At 59.5% G+C, this 14368-nt stretch overlaps 1 long non-coding RNA gene across 1 annotated transcript; it reads left to right on the top strand.

The window, feature by feature from the left end:
• The first annotated feature begins 7429 nt into the window (after nucleotides 1-7429).
• On the top strand, nucleotides 7430-12103 carry LOC121040243 (uncharacterized). The gene is made up of 2 exons (XR_005795203.1): nucleotides 7430-7932; nucleotides 11676-12103. It is a non-coding gene; the product is annotated as an uncharacterized LOC121040243 (long non-coding RNA).
• The last annotated feature ends 2265 nt before the right edge of the window (nucleotides 12104-14368 follow it).

Raw genomic sequence — 14368 nt, 5'->3', positions numbered from 1 at the left:
ATCAGTACGTGCACAGGCCCACCAACGAGCAACGGTGGGGTTTCTCTTAAGGTGTAAAAGTGCTTCGCAGGCCAGGGTGAAAGGTGATGTAGCCTCTGCACAAGGGCCACGGGGTGGGGTGGGGGTGGGGGAACAAGGGAATTGATGCTGTAGGGGCCGGGCGCGGGGGGGGGGGGGGCCACTGGCACAGGCCTGGGCTCTCTGAAGTCGTGGGGGAAGGGACCCCTCTCTTTTTATCAGCGGTACCGAGCAGACGGGCAGCTGTTCCTGCGAAGCTGACTTCAGTTCTAGTCAAGGAAGAACTTTCCAGGCCCAGGGCCCCCAATGCAGCCGAAGACCTCAAGCAAGTCCCTCAGCCTGAGCCTCTGGAGGAAGGGCCCCTACAGAGGACCTGCCAGGGCACCTAGAGAGGACCCTGCAGCGGACCTAGCATGGCACTGATCCTGACCTTGGAGCAGGCATCAGAGGGGTGGCTGAGGGTATGGGGAGAAAGAAGCCATCCTTGGGGGAGCTGGGGGGTACCCCTCACTGAGCAGGTGCCTTGGTGCCAACAATAACGCTGTAAGGTATCATGAGCCCCATTCTCCAAGTGGGGAAACTGAGGCTGGGGCTCCCACAGGACAGCTGACGGTGGGGGTGGGGGATCGAGGGGACACCACCCATGTGGCCCCGCGTCGTCACTTGCACCTCCATCTGGGGCAGGATTTGAGGTGGGGTGAGTGGTCTCAGGTGACCCACCTCTATCCTCAAAGAGCTGCCACCACACCCACCAGCCAGTAGTGACCCCCCCTTTTACAGATGAAGAAACCAAGGCCAGAGAAAGATGCCTTGCCGAGGTCACTAGCCAGTGAGAGGCAAAAGCCAGCCAGGCCCTCCACTCCCGGGGCTTTGACTGGTAGAATTCCTGGGTGTCTCATGTCCGGGGTGGGGGCAGGTGGACAAGGAAAGGGACAGGAAGGGAACTGGCCTTGCCTCTGGCCCCCGCCCCAAGCGGGCTCATCCAGGACGCAGCGCCTCCATGCTCAAACTGTGGTGTGCCCGGCACCCCCCTCACCCTGCAGTTCTGGAATGACCGGTTCACCGGGTGCTCCGCTCACGTGGGTGGTCTTCCCCCACTACTGGCTTAACCTGGGTCTCAAGCCCCGCACACAGGAGGGAACTGAGGCCCAGAGAGGTCCAGCCACTCACTCCTGGTCACGCAGAAACAGCTAATCCTGGCAAACACTGCCTGCTCCGTGCAGGGCACAAATCCAAGCACTTTGCAGTATTTACTCATTTAACCTTCCCAACAACCCCTTAGGCAGCTATTACCCTATCCCCACTTTCCAGACGAGGGCTTGGCTACATACCGAATTTAAGTAACTTGCCTGATAAGCCCAAGAACTGGGATTCGATCTCGGGGTATCTGGCCCCAGTCCACACCTTTAATCAGCTTCTCCCCGCAATCAGCGTCCTGGTTTCTGTGGTCTGTGCCCTTTCCACACGTTCACCGAGGGGATCCGTTAGGGATGCTGGGGGGGTGGGGTGGGCTGCGGATGGGAGGTAAAGGGAGGAGGAAGAGGAGGGGAATGGAGGGAGGGAAATATGAGGGGGAAGGGAAAGAGAGGGGGGAGAGGAGGGAAGAGGGGAACAAGGGTGAGGGAGGAGGAAGAGGAAAAGGGGGAAGGAGGGAGAGGGAAGGGAGGAGGGGGCTACTCTTCCCCAGGGGCCTGGCAGGCCACATTCCAGGGAAGATCTGTGCCAGGGAAGATCTGCCCGGTCCCCCTGCTACAAGAACATCAAAGCTGGTTCCCAGCCAACCCCAAGGTAGTGTCCTTTGAGGTTTGGCAGAGATGGGGCCATATTTCAGGCTGATACAAAGCAGGCTGCACCCCACCCCCTCCCGCCCAAGATCCCCATCTGGGCTGTCTACTTAATACCCCATTACAGAAGAAAATATACAGCCAGCTCCCGCCCGGCCTCAGCTGCCCAGTCCTCCCTCCGAAAAGATCAAAGCTGCACTAGAGAGTCTGTAACCAGAATGCAGACCGGGGGAGAGGCAGGTAGGGCCCCACACAGTGGTGACGGTGGGAAAGGGAGGAGGCTGAGGGGGTGCAGGTGGGTTCCAGGCTTCCAGATGGGTGCTGGGGCGGCTGGGTCAGGAGCCTGGCAGGAGGGGGGCAGCCCTGGGCTCAGAGAGGGGAGTCACAGACCTCACTCCGGTCCCTGGGTGCTTACCTGGCCTGTCCACCCCCGCCCCACCCAGGAGAGCCCTCCCAACTCCCCACCCCCTTGGCTCACAGAGCCTGTTGCACTTGATGTCCATACACAGCCCTCTGAGACTCTCCCTGGCTTCACAGCAAGTCCTGGGAGGTGAGTGATAGGAGTGGCTTAATCTGTATCGACTGTAATCAGCACACCCCAGCTTCAGGCCTGCTGCATGCCAGGTAGGCACTCTGGCGATCACTGGAGTCACAGCCATCCCTCGAGGGGGGCAGGAGGATCTGGGTTTGCAGCTGGGGAGGGGGCACGGCAGTTCAGAGGCGGTGAGCAGCCGCGGGTTTGGGAGGCCCAGTGCCCGCTGCTCGCACAAAGAGTGAAACAACTGGGGCAAACATCAGCCCTGCTCCTTCGGGGCTGCCTCCTGGACCCTAAGGCTGTAGGTGAAAATTAATGAGCTGGCCCAACTCCCTAATTCATACTAGCTGGTGACTGACTCCTCCCTTTTAATAAGGACTATATCCCTCCTCCCCACCAAAAAACCACTCCTCTCCCTGTGTCTCCTTCCCTCCTTCCCAAGAAATGGCACCGTCAGCTACCTGGGGCCAGCAACCTGGGGCCATCCCGGCCACTCAACTTCCAGCATTCTTCCTGGCCCTCCTATGCCCCTTCCCAAACACTCTCCACACTGGTTGCCCCACTGGCCTCTCTCTAAACTGCACACCTAACAACCAAGTCTCCCCCAGTCCCCAGGGGACACCAAACTCCCCGCTCTGGGTGGACACCTGGCTTGCCCTGCGATCCCGTGTTATCTCCGCACCACCGCTTAACCGTAACTGTGGGACGAATAGATGGATGGATGAGGTCTCAGTTCCTTGGCACATGCCGTTCCAGGATCAGGGAATGCCTCTCCCGTCCTGCCCACCCCTGCATCCGTCCTTCCAGACCCTGGACCGCCCCCCCCCCCCAGGCTTCCATCTTCCGGCCTCCATACCCTTTGGCCTGTCCAACAGTGGCCCTTGACCAGGCGTCATCACTGCTGAGCTATCTGCCTCCCCACGGCTAGGAGCTCCCCGAAGCCGGGGTGGTGTCTGCCCCTCATCTACATCATGCCCACTCCTGAGTGGGGACTTCCGAGGCACTCGACTCTGGAAGGCAGGAAAAACCCCTCGGGAGGGATGCTCAACGCACTGGCAGCCCCGTGCTCATTCCATCAGGAATCAGACGCAGAGACAGGGGTGCCCCCGGGGAGCTCAGAGACTTCTGCCCCCTTCACTGTCCACTGAAGGTTGACCCCCGCCCCCACCTCCCCTCGCCACCAGGGACGGAGCAGCAAGCACGGGACGAGCCAAGCAATTTTCCAGACCTGGTGTGCCCCGGCAAGCCAATTTGAGCGTAGAACGAACCTCTGGCCTCTGCGAGGGGGCACGGCAAACAGTGCGAGCAGAGCAGCCCCCACGGCCGTCCCCCCCCCACCTCGAGCTGAGAGCGCGGCTGCCGATTCCCCGGCTCAGCAGAAAAGCCTCCATTTTGCGGAGAGAAATTAATGAAAGGGAGAAGCCTGGGAAATTACGAGTTGCCACCTGCAATCTCTCCTTCCAAGGAAAGCGGTGCGCTGGCTGATTAAGGCTGCAGCCACCCTGCCAGGCTGGGCCAGCAGCTGAGGACCTTCTGCCCGCTGGAAAGAGACAGGTGGGAAGCCACTGGGGCGGGGGGCGGGGGTGGGGACAGCTAGGGGACTCGGCAGAACTGGGAAAGCCTCCAGCCAAAAAGAAACTTCCTCTCCCCTCCAGCGCTTTTTATCATCAGGCAGTCGGTGGCCCCGGCCCTGCCGTAACCTGCGCAGCCCCGTGGATTAAAGGGCACGAGGCACCCCCACCCCCACCCCAGGTGCTGGGCTCTCCGCAGGCTGGTGGGGGAACTGGGGAAATGGCACATACGGGGCTTCACTCATTCCTCGGCTGTGCTGGGTGCCCCCGAGATTCATTCACCTAGTGACTCTTCAAAGCCACTGGGATAGGACCACTAGCCCATTTCACAGACCAGGAAATGGAGGCTCAGAGAGCAACACTTGTCCAAAGCTGCTGATGAGGGAGAGCAAGAGCTGGGTGCCAAGCCATTTGGTGACAACAATGGGGCTCTGGTGACAGCACAGGGTTGCTCCTGAGATGAGCAGAGGGAAGACAGTCGCACAGGACATCCACTGCAGTAGCTAGGACTTGCACACGACCAGCGGCACGGTCACTCCCTGCTGGACTATGAAAAAAGGCACTGGTCACCACCCCAAGCCTCTCCTTCTGAAATCAAGCCAAGTTCCCCGACTCCCAGACTGCCATCTGTACTCAGGGATAGGGCAGTAGACAGCCGGAAAGGGTGACTTTGGAGCCACTGCTCTGGGTCCCACTGCCCCACCTAATCTGACAGGAGCTGGACCATTTCTCTCTTCCAATAGCCCATAGATCTCTCGCTCCTTCGGATCTGAGCCCTCACCAGGAAGTGAATTCAGACTAAGGTGTGAATGGCTGATACCAGCTTCCTCTCGGGTTTATGTATTCTGAGGCGTTAAACTTGACTTCCCAACTGTGAGGATGTTGATTCACAGGAGTGAGGAGCTGAGCGAAAAGCTCTCTGGGATGAGAATCTGGAAGCTCTGGTCCTGGCACCAAGATCAAAGACAAATGGAACGCAATCACCTGGGAGGAAGGCCAGCTCCTTCTCCTTTAGCTGTGCATCTTAGGGTAAGCCCCATGCCTTCTCTGAGCCTCAGTCTCTTCTTTCTCAGTTCTCCCACTGAGTGACCCCAGGTAAGCCCTTACCCTCCCTCGGCTCCGGCGTGGAGAGTGGGGAGGCAGCCTGCTGTGGTATCCTCCGGAAGGCAAACTTTGAGGCACTGCTATCTCCCGCTCCACGGCCCTGGCCGTATATTATTATAATGGCCTTGGCCAATAGGGGCGCAGGCTATTAGAATGAGTTAAGACCAGATTAATCTGCTTAAAAAAATATGCCTGGTTTTTACGCTGTGCATTCCCTCCTAACAACTCAGGCTCCTTCCAGGCCATTATCTCGTTTTATCGTTAATTCAATTCCATAAACATGTATTAAGTGTCTATTATGTGCAGAGCCCTGGTCTGGTAGCTGGGGTGGGGTGAAGGGGCAATGGGGGGGGGGGGGAGCAGCCCCAGCCCCCAAGGTGCTTACAGTCAGGCAAGGGACCCACCTGACCCTCAGACCTCACCACTAGGACACAAAGCAGGTGAGCGGGAGCTCGGAGGAAGGAGACGCTCACCAGCCTGGAGGGCCTGGGGGTGTTTCCTGGAGGAGGGGGCCCATCAAAACATGGGATATGGATAGAGGGCCTACTATGTGCCAGGTACCATTCCCAGCACTTTGCACTCAGGGACTCAATCCTACCAACAATCCAGGGGGCAGGCACCGATGTCACCCCCACCTCCCATTTTACAGATGAAGAAACTGAGATTTAGAGAGCTAATTAGAGGTCCCAAAGCTGGTTAAGGGTGAAGCCATGAAATCCAGCTCCAGAGCATGGACCTTATGTAGGGTCACCAGTGCCGAGAAGGGTGGCTAAGGTAGGGGGTGGGCACAAGGTATCTGGGAAGGAGGGAAAGGAGAGAGCACTAGCCTCTGCCATGGGCCAGAATTGAGTCTGGTCTTTCCAGGTGGAGCCCTGAAGGTTGGATTTTGGGAAGCAGAGATGGGGCAGGGGCCGGGAGAGGGGGATCCCTGCCGGGCAGGGCAGGGCAGGGCAGGACAGGACTGTGGAGTCGGCCAGACCCGGGTCCAAACCCTGGTTCCATCTCACGGGCTGGGTGATCACAAGCGGTTATTTAATCTCTCTGAGGCTCAGTTTCCCTCCCTGTGAAATGGGGAGGGACACCTGCCTTGCTGGGCAGCGGTGAGGACAGAATGGGCCGGGCTGTCCACTGAGCACGCAGGGTGGAGCACGCAGTGCCTCCAGCCTGGTGTGGAGGGCTGGTGGGACACATTGGAGGGGCTGGCCGGCCCAGACCACCAGCCTGGGAGGCCACGTGACAAGCAGGGACCATGGGCCTCAGAGAAGTGACCCCAGACGGCACTGGGAGGGGCAGGTGGCACATCTCTTCTGGAAACGAGAAAACAGGAACAGGGGGACCCCGCCCACCCCGTGTGACAGTCACTGGACTCCTTCTCACGTTCTTCCCGAAGGATGTATACGCCACAAACACTCCCCGGGGACCCCCGCCCACCTTGTCAGCTGGGAAGAAACAGAGCGGAGGCTGGACAAGCAGAAACTACAAACAGGGACAAGCAGGGACCACGGAGCCTGGAAGCCGCCAGAAACCAGAGCCCGCAGTGGCCGCATGCCAGGACCACAGGAACAGACCACACGCCAAGAGCCTCCATCCATCACCCTGCCCTCGGCAGGCACCCGGGTCCTGGGCCTCCCCACACTTAAGAGCTCCCCAGCCCTCCACCCCTGCATGCCCCCACACTACCCCCAGCCCCCCGCTCCTCCAGACCTGGGCCCACACAGTCCTCAGAGTAAGCAGTGCCCTCCTGGCCCCCTCCTGGCCTGAAAGATTGCGTATGCTTCCTTCCAGTGTCATCTTTTTCCTCTGTGAACTTCAACTCCTGCCCCACTGACACGGCAGCGCGGGGGACTCCACCATATTCTAACAGCCCCTCACTGGCTGCAGAGAAGCAAACAACCCAGAATGCAGCTGGAGTTCAAGTCCAGCTTTTCATGAGCTAGCGGCAAGCCATGCCACTTGAACCCTGCTGTCCTCATCCGTGAAGCTGGGCCACGCCAGCACCTCACAGTGTGAGGTTTTCTGGTTTTTGTATGTTTATTTATTCTTGAGAGAGAGAGAGAGAGAGAGTGAGCACGCCAGCAGGGGAGGGGCAGAGACAGAGGGAGACACAGAATCTGAAGCAGGCTGCAGGCTCGGGGCCGTCAGCACGGAGCCCGACGTGGGGCTCGAACTCAGGAACTGCGAGATCATGACCTGAGCCGGAGTCGGCCACTTAACGGACTGAGCCACCCAGGTGCCCCTTTAAGGTTTTAAGAAAAATGTAAGAAGACTGCTGGGGACAGCGCATGGCTCTCGTCTCCATCATCACTATCTGGATGCTTCGAGGTTGCCGTCCGTAGGGCTGACTCCACCTTACTCCTACTCCCCACCCCTCCCTGCCCTGTCTCCCCAGTGTCCTGCCCGGGGCCTGGTGCCCGGCAGCTGCTGGGTGACCAGCAGAGGGCAGAACCCATCGGTGTGGCACAGCCAGGAAGGCTTCACAGAGAAGGTGGTACTTAATTGAGGTTTTGAAGGGTGCGTAGGAGTTGACCAAGTAAAGAGAACAGACAAGGAGGCAGAGAATTCTCTCAGCGGGACCCTGCAGGCCTCAGAAGCCACCCTGAGGCATTTGGACTTCATCCCTGGTCAGATGTGGGTGAGCAGAGATGAGGCGGAGACTGGCAGAAGGCGGGGAGATACCCTGGGCAGGGCCGCCGGGGCGGGAGCAGGAAGCGAAAACCTTTTCGTTAGGGCAACGACAGTCACATGATACCGACTCACCCAACATTTCCTGAGGGCCTACTATGTCCCAGTCCTGGGGATACAGTGGGAAACAACATCATGGGGCCACAGAGCCGACGTTCCAGTGAGGGAGACGGAGAGTGACAGAAAATCTCATAAATAATTCATCGAGTCCAGCTGTCTGGAGGGTTCAGCAGGAGAGGTAAGTGGTGCCATGAGACGTTCCACGATAACAGGAAGCCAGCCCGGTGCGTGTGGGAGCTCTGGGGAAGCGGTGTTTCAGACAGATCTTAACAACAAGGCGTGAGCAGAGAGAGGAGGGGACGGAGCATGAAGAGAACATTCCAGGCAGAGTGAACAGCACGGGCAGAGCCCCGAGTGGGATGCAGTGTGTGGCCCGTGGGAGGAGGTGGCAGCCTGTGGCCAGAACAGGATGGCGGGGGGGGGAAGGGGGGGGACTGGTGTGGCAACGCGGTGGAGAGGGGCAGGGCGTGTGGACCGTGGGGAGCAGTTTGGTTTCATCCTCTAGGCAATGGGGAGCCAGGTAGGAGCCTGAGAAGGTTGCCGGGTCCTGGTTAGTTACCCTGCAAATTCTTGGGCAGAGAGCAATGAGTCAGCCCCAATAGGTAGATTTGTGGCCGACCACAGTGTCGGCCCGGAGAGGCCGGGACCCCTGCACAGCCCCGCCCACGTGCCGGGTGCCCCCCTGCCCGCCCTCCTCCCCAGCAGAGCGGCCACAGGCAGATGGATGAGGTGGGCGCCCGATCCGTCCTGAGTTCAGCTCAGCTTGTGGCCACATCTTGGGTCTGGCTCATCAATACCCGAGAAAATACCGTCCGGGGGGCGGAGGGTGGACAGTTCGGAGCTGCACAGCTGGGCAAGGGCCGGCCGCAGCAGCGTCCAGGGATCGCTCTTCTCGGGAAGACAGACACGTAAGGGCAGGAAGGGGGGGGGGGGGGGCCCAGGCCACCACGCTGCTGCTCGCGCGCTGTTTGCCCCAGGCCCGATTTCCTGTCCACAGGAGGCCCCAGGTAGGGGTCCCAGCAGGGCCTGCGGCTGGACACGCGATCAGAGATGCAGAAGAGGGGCTGCCTGAATGCTTCATCTCCTGGTGCCAAGACCAGACCCAAGCCCCTCACTCCACACGCCGGGGGGGGGGGGGGGGGGGGGAAGGGACGCACTGGGCGGTGAGCCTTACCAGCGGCTGCTCTGGCCCCAACGCATTCTCGTTGGAAGGCCGTGAGTGAGGCCTCGTTGTGCCTCAGTTTCCTCATCAGAAGACAGGAGGGCCTTTCTGCCCGAGAGGGCGATGGCAAGGCCCCAACCAGATTCTGGCGTTGACTGCCTTTCGTCAAGTGCAGAAGGCGGTGAGGACCGAGCCCTCCTTTTTAGCAGCTGTGACCCCGAGGGGCTGCCCTTGGTGTCCTGTGGGGGCCACACCAGTGTCACACAACCACGTGTTGGACAGAAGTGAGGTGCGGTCAAAGGGCCTGGATGGGAGCCACACAGTCGCCAGTCCTGGCCCCGTCTCCTCCCAGCTGGGGAACCTGCTGAGGTCTCAGTCCCCTTCCTTGTCAAACAAATAAAAATACCTTCAGCCCAGGGCTGTGTGTCAGTCGGTCTAAGAATACTGTAATCCCAGGCACTCTGCGGACACACAGGACCTGCCACTTTTCCATGTTTCTCCTGCAAGCGCCTATACCAAAGCCCCGTTCAGTCAGTCTCAGCCTCCAGTCCAGAAACTGAGACTTCCTGGAGACGGTATGAGAGTCCAGGGGTTTGCATCTTAGAAGAGGAACCCGGACAGGACAATAGTTATGCAAAAGCAACGAATCCCTAATGGTAAAATTTCTGCCAAGAGGCAAGGAAGGGAAAAAACACTGAGGATAGAGGAAAGTCCTTCCTAGAGTTCTGAAGTCACCCCGCAGAGACGTGCAGTATTTGCAGGGTATGCATTACACGGCCGGCATTATACCAGGGACCAGAGAAAAGAGCAATCTCCGATGCCTAGGAGGTGCCCATCAAGAATGAATGCATGAGCAGGAACTGAGGATTACAGCACCAAGGACTCGACCACTGGCTGCTTCCCAGCGGTCAGTAGGCCACCCACGTGGCACCAGGACAGCATGCACAGCCGTGGCCCAGCCCAGTCTCTCCTGGGAAGGGGATCTCCATGGGCACAGTGGATGGGACGGGTTCCCTGCGTGGACTCGATGTCTTTAATGAGGACTGACAAAGCCATGCCAGGTGGGACCCCAGGCCTAGAAGACTCCGTGAAGGGAGCAGTGAAACAGCTTCAATTCTGGAATTCACACTCCCTGCCCTGATAAAAGAATCGCCACGACCAAAGCCTAAAGCGAGGGCCCACGTTCACAGCCACCAGCATCCTTTACTGTTCATTCTCCCGTGGATGTGTGTCCTGTGGGGACAGAAAGACCAACAGCTGCCCTGGGCCTGGTCACCCAATTGCTGTGAGGCCCCAGTCACCTTCGGCCCCTGCTCTGAACCGTGGGCACCTCATCTGAGAGAAGTGAATGGTCACCTCTGCCACGAAGAACCGGGAGGTGGCAGGTCCGTGGAAACTCACGGAGAGTCGCCCCCCCCTCCCCGGGGTCTGAGCATCAGGTGAGGGGGTGGGGTGCCCAGCCCCTGGCCTCCCACCTCACCAGGCCCCACACCCTTTATGCCGGACGCCCAGGCCTCCGGCCCACATCCACAGAGCTCAAGGGAAGGAGGACGGCTGGATTCCTGCGCTGCCGGTGGGGGGCCGGAGGCGGTTCACCACCCTCCGACGGGCGGTGATCAGGACAACCAGGTGCCGGCAACCTTCCCAGCGCAGGCTCCTCTGCCTGGCTCACACCGCACGTGACCCCTGAACAAGCCTCTCCGCTCGTCTGGGCCTCAGCTTCCCCACCTGGAAGTGCAGGTGAAAATGCCCACCTGTGAGTCGTTACATCCAGAGTCTCTTCAGCGCCTGGCACTTAGTAGGTGGCTTCTGGGATGTGGGCGGGACTCCCCGGCCCGGCACACCCCCGTCTCACCCCTGCACACCTCATTCACACTGCGCCTGCCTCCCGGAAGGCTCCTCCTCGTATCTAGCTCTCCCAGGCAAACCCGTTTCCCCTTCACGCCTTACACCCGCTACCTCCTGCAGGGGTTTCCTCGGTCATCTGCCAGAAATCACCTTGCTTCCTCTAGATGCCTCTAGTGCTGTTAGGACCCTGGCTCTAATCCTGGATAACTCCCAGTCAACCAAGATTGACTGCGGTTAAAAAAAATTTTTTTTAAGGTTTATTTATTTTTGAGAGACAGAAAGAGACAAGAGTGTGAGCAGCGGAGGGGCAGAGAGAGAGGGAGACACAGAATCCGAAGCAGGCTCCAGACTCCAAGCTGTCAACACAGAGCTGAGCACGCGGGGCTCGAACCCACAAGCCGCAAGAACCCGAGAGCCGACCTGAGCCGAAGGTGGACGTTTAACCAACTGAGCCACCCAGGCACCCCACCTCCAGTTTAAATAGAACCCTGTGCGTGAACACAGCAAGCTTACTCTCACCTCAGGAGTCTTGCACGGGGCTGTCCCCTCTGCCTGGGATGCTTTTCCCCAAGTCTTATACAAGGCAGTCTCCTTCCTTTTTCCTCTCAGGGCAATGGCAGGGGCTCTGTCTGCTGTGTTCAATGCTGTAACCTGTGTACCTAGAACACTGCCTGTGACAAATGGCCACCGGGACAGCAGGGATGCTCCGTGAAGGGTCCCAGGCTCCTGCTGGTGCTGCCCCATCCAAGGGCTCCGTGTGGTCACCCCAATGAGTAGACACCTCCGCTGACCCACGGACCTAAAGATAAACTTGGAGGTGACGCAGTGCGTATCCGGAACGGGCCGGGACCCATCTCTTCTGGACGAATGCTCTGGGGCAGATACCTAACGCGAATCGTTTCTGTCATCAGGACACGGAGGGGCTTGACAAGGACCAGCTGCCGCCGCCGAGGGACAGGCTGCTGGAGCGCCGATGGGCTCTCAGCAAAATTGATGGCCACTGTCAGAAAATGATTTCCCCACGGCCTGACGCCAGCCCTCGGAGGAGCTCAAATCCCAGGCAGCGATGTCTCCTGGGGCGGGTGGGCGGCCCGCACCTGGCCCAGCTGCTTCCCAAAGCCGGGAGCCCGCGATGCCCAGGAGACAAGAGAAGCCTACAGGGCCGGCACCCGGGAGGCTGCGCTGAGAGGCTGTGGGGCAGCAGGGGGCCCTGCCCTCTGGGGAAGAGTGGGGGCTCCTGCCTGTACCCCCTTAAATCAATCTGTACCTCCAAGCCCAGCGCCGAGCCGGGCACAGCGCAAGCACCCGGTGAATGTTGAATAAATGAGGTAATAAATAACGATTCTAGAAAGCATCAGGGGACACCAGACCAGCGTCTGGAGAAGGGATTCAGCAAATGGACAAGGAGGGCGGAGGGCCCAGGACCCTGGCTGCCCAGTGCCCGCCCATCCACACACCTACCCAGTGAGGGAGGGAGCGCGGCAGGGGAGAATGGCCCAACCTGGGCCAGACCGCACCTCCCAGCCCTCCTCGCACAGTCTTCAGGTCATACCCCGGCAGAATATTCGCTTTTAAATTAGCTGGGCCTTCTTTTTTAAAATGACAGGAAATTGAATCTGATGCTGCAAAGCTGTTCCCATAGTTTTTTAGAAACATCCAGTTCTGGGGAGTGCCTGAGGAGACCTGGGGACAGATGGGCAGCTGTAGCCCACCCACAGACCCAGTCCTGTCCAGGAGGAAAGCTCTGGAAAGGGTCAGTTCATCACTGATCACCGACCGCCTAACACTGGAAAGTGGAAGAAGCCCGCTGGGGTCTCGAGGTGCTGGCACCAAGCTCGGGGTCCAGAAGGACAGACCCCCATCCTGGTGGGCTCTACTGAGTCCCCGTGGAAGGGTCGCCGAGGCAAAAGCATAAGCTCAGGGACAGACTCTGAGGGGCGGGGGGATGGGGAAGGGGGTGGCAGCCAGGCAGGTGGAATGGGTTGGCCAGGGGCAGGAAGAAAACATCCACTCGCTCATTCACTCAACAAACATTCACGGACTCCACCTCCAGACAAGGTGCTGAGCTGGCCGGGGGGGGGGGGGGGGGGCCAAAGCTGAGTGAGACTCCCTCCAACCTAGAAGGGTCCTCTATGGGCTGGCGGTGGAGGCAGGCTCCCGGGCGGTGTCCTGGCCCGGGCAAACCATGCCTGCTCTGGCCTCGGTGCCTTTGCTGCTGCTGTGCCCTCTGCCCGGAATGCCATCTCGTTCCGTCTGGTCAGCTCTTGCCTCGAGACTCAGCCCAAATGTCCCTTCCTCCAGCAAGGGCTGGGTGAGGGCCTCCTCAGTGCTGACCTCACCCCAGCAGTGCTCCACTGGGGAGCTCCTCCAGGGCAGGGCCACACCTGGCCATCGCAGGTGTCCGGGGTCCAACCCTGGCACCAAGCAGGGGCCGCCACAACTGTGAACTGAGAGCCAACCAAGTCTGCGGACAGGGACGGAAAGACAACGAGAACAGGGGCCCTCACTGGCCACCGGGAGCCTCCGGGGCGGCCCAGGCAAAATTCCCTGCCGCAAGATACACGAAGCCACGCCCGTGCCGAGGCAAGAACACAGCCGGCGAAACCCCCAGCCTCGGCAAGAAATCAGCACCGCTGCCCACTGCTGCTGTCCCCTCCTTCCAGAATACACGGGGCCGTAGCTCTTCCCTCCTGCGGCTCCCCACTGCTCCTGGGGCCCAGGAGAACAAATGCTCACGTCTACTGGCTAATACAGACCCCACGACCTACCACGAGAATCGCTCCATTTGACAGAGAAGCAAACCGAGGCCCGAAGACAGAATGTCTTTCCTGATCCCGTGTCCACGGGAAGCGCCACTCTTGGCTACAGGGGCTCCCCAAAGGGACCGGAACTGGCACAGCTGTCCTTAACACCATCCATGCCTACTTCTGCCTCCTCTGGGACGCCTCGTGCCCTCTCCAGCCTTTTTTTTGTTTTCTGAAAACCAGGATCTGATCGCATCAGTCCCTTGCTCAAGTGCCGCTGATGGCTTCCACCACTGCCTCCTGGACCACATCCCGGCCCCTCTGGGGAACTTTCTGGTGTCCTCCCCATCACTGTACTCCAGTCACAGCTAAGTATCGCCCTTCCTCCAAATGCTGGGTGTCCTCTGAGCCTCGGTGCCCACCTGCTTCTCTCCCTGGAACATCCTTCCCAGACAAGTGGACTCTGACCCGGCCTTGAGGCCCCGCTCAAAGGTCCTTCGCCCTCAACAATCTTTCCAGACAGCCCAGGCCCTGGGCAGCGCTGGCCAAACTACCTGTGTGCCTCCTGAGACGGCTGACAGAGCTTTCCTGGTGCCTGGCCCCGTCTGACTCATCCCCCACCTTCCCCACCCGCCCTCGCGCGGCACACCCTCAACATTTGCTGAAATGAATAAATTATCTCATTTAGCCACAGAGCACGCCCAGCTCGACTGCCGGCAGTTCAGCCAAGAGCCCTCGTGTGGAAATCACCACAATGAAGGTGGCAATATTTCACCTCGCCCAGAAATTTACTGCGAGTTCTCCAGTCTCACGAGTGTGTGCGTGTGTGTGTGTGTGTGTGTGTGTGTGTGTGTGTGTGT

The sequence above is a fragment of the Herpailurus yagouaroundi genome, unplaced genomic scaffold, assembly GCF_014898765.1.
Source record: "Herpailurus yagouaroundi ecotype Mexico unplaced genomic scaffold, PumYag 182, whole genome shotgun sequence".
NCBI lineage: Eukaryota > Metazoa > Chordata > Mammalia > Carnivora > Felidae > Herpailurus > Herpailurus yagouaroundi.
This window is presented reverse-complemented; position numbering and strand designations above follow the sequence as displayed.